Source organism: Gekko japonicus, unplaced genomic scaffold, assembly GCF_001447785.1.
Source record: "Gekko japonicus isolate JY-2015 unplaced genomic scaffold, Gekko_japonicus_V1.1 scaffold2663, whole genome shotgun sequence".
Classification (NCBI taxonomy): Eukaryota; Metazoa; Chordata; class Lepidosauria; order Squamata; family Gekkonidae; genus Gekko; species Gekko japonicus.
In genome coordinates this window covers 136629-138997 of record NW_015168125.1, presented here as the reverse complement: position 1 = coordinate 138997, position 2369 = coordinate 136629, and positions in this window count along the sequence as shown.

Genomic DNA, 2369 nt, shown 5'->3' with positions numbered 1-2369 from the left:
GCTCTGACTGTCAGGAAGTTCTTCCTAATGTTGAGCCAAAAACTCTTCTGATTTCGTTTCTACCCATTGTTTCTGGTCTGACCTTCTGGGGCAAAACAGAAAACAACTCCACTCCATTCTCTCTATGACAGCCCTTCAGGTACTTGAAGATGGCTTTCATATCCCCTCTCAGTCGTCTCCTCTCCAGGCTAAACAGACCCAGCTCCTTCAACCTTTCCTCATAGGACTTGGTCTCCAGACCCCTCACGGTCTTGGTGCCATTTACCAAAATGCCTCATAATGCAAGTCGGGTGCCCTGCTGGAACGATTCTGCCCGTCTCCCATGGAGGCTCTGGTCATTTTGCCTTGTGCTGATTCACACACACACCCTAAAGGATATCCTCTCTGTGTTTTTTTATAACGCCCTTGATTTTCTGTTCAGTTGGCCCTTCAGATCTTAAACACACTGTTAGGGAGGGAAAGGAGCACTCTGGATCCCAAATGGCAAACTCAACACCTTCTAGCAAACACCATTCAGGTGACGTACTACTAATTTATATTGTTTTTTGGGGGGGAATATGACCTGTCCTTTACTTTTTCATGAGGACTACCATTCAGACAATTCGGGAGCCATAATTCTTTCTCCTATCACCACTACCCCCAGTTGCCATGGAAACAGGTTAGTGCTCCCGCTGTTGGGAAGAGCAACCGTAGATCTTTTCGGCGCTCCTGGGCCAACGCGTGGCCAAACTGTTTTGATAGGCTCTTCCAGCCTATAAAGGTAACGGAGCACAACGCACATTCCAAGATTTCCCCCCCCCCCCTTATATTGCCAGTCAATCAACTTGACCCAAAAGCTGGGCTCGAAAGAGGGGTGAAGAGGTTGCCGGTTTCAAATGGCTTTTGTTCTGCAATGCACTTCTGATGGGAAAAGGTTTTTCACAAAGGGGTCCCGGAATGTGGTACTTCTGAGTCAAGAATGGGAGAGCTGGACGACGCAGGCCATAAACGTGAGGCGATAGAATGCAATGCACCATTTTGGATGGATTCCAACCACGAATGTCCCTACACATACACAACTCCATGCACTTTTTGAAAAAGAAACTAGCATAAGAACAGAAGAATCTAAGAAGGGTCCATCTAGTCCAGCATCCTGTCTCACACAGGGGCAAACAATGGAATGTGGCTCAAAATAAAAATAAAAATGATGGTCACAGTCACAGAACAGACCGCAAAAAGAAGGAAGAAACTGTGAGGTAACTGCGCTAGAAAATATTTCAATAACAATCACAAAATTATACAAAAATGTGTACAAAAAATCATATAAATGCACAAGACAGTTGAAAATGGTGTGACGATGGTCTCCGGAATGTTCTATCGTTTCGATACTATTCTTCTTCCGAAAGTGGATGAAAGCAGCGACTCTTGGTCTGTCATTTCCACAAGTAGGTATCAAAAGGCATTATACAAGCACTTTGCCCTAGCAACATTCTTTCAGAGAATTTCTTGCAACTAAGTTATGATACATCGGTGAATATTAATGAAATTTTTGATACCTACTTGTTGAAATGACAGACCTAGAGTCGCTGCTTTCATCCACTTTCGGAAGAAGAATAGTCTCGAAATGATAGAACATTCCGGAGACTGTCTTGTGCATTTATATGATTTTTTTGTACACATTTTTGTATAATTTTGTGATTGTTATTGAAATATTTTCTAGCGCAGTTACCTCACAGTCTCTTCCTTCTTTTTGCAGTCACACAGGGGCCAACTAATTTGTCCAGGCTCGGAGTTAACTCCCTGGAGGGGGGGAAGGAAGAACCTGAAGGAGTCTCAGACTGGCTTACAATCCCCTTCCCTTCATGGAACAGCATTAGAAAAGCCATTAGAAACTGCTGCATCTGATAGTGGGCGTTCCTTAAGGTTAGGATCGGGCTGGGGGCAGGGAAGGTCTACTCCATTTGAAAGCGACTGGAAACACAGCCCACTGAATTTAATAGGCACAAACATTGGGGGAGTCACTCTTTCTCTCTCTCTCAGCTGAAATGACCTTGCAAGAGAGAAGAGGAAGGGGAAGAGGAAGAGGGAGGAGGAGGGGGGGGAGGAAATTGGATTTATACCCCGCCCTTCACTACCTGAAGAAGTCTCAGAGTGGCTTACACTCTCCTTCCCCTTCCCCTCCCCACAACAGACACCCTGTGAAATAGGTAGGGCTGAGAGAGCTCTGGGAGAACTGCTCTTGAGAGAACAGCTCTGAGAGAACTTGTGACCGACCCCAGGTCACACCAGCAGCTGCATGTGGCGGAGTGGGGAATCAAACCTGGTTCTCCAGATCAGAGTCCGCGCTCTTAACTGCTACACCAAACCTGAAGTCCCTCCCCTCCCCAAGC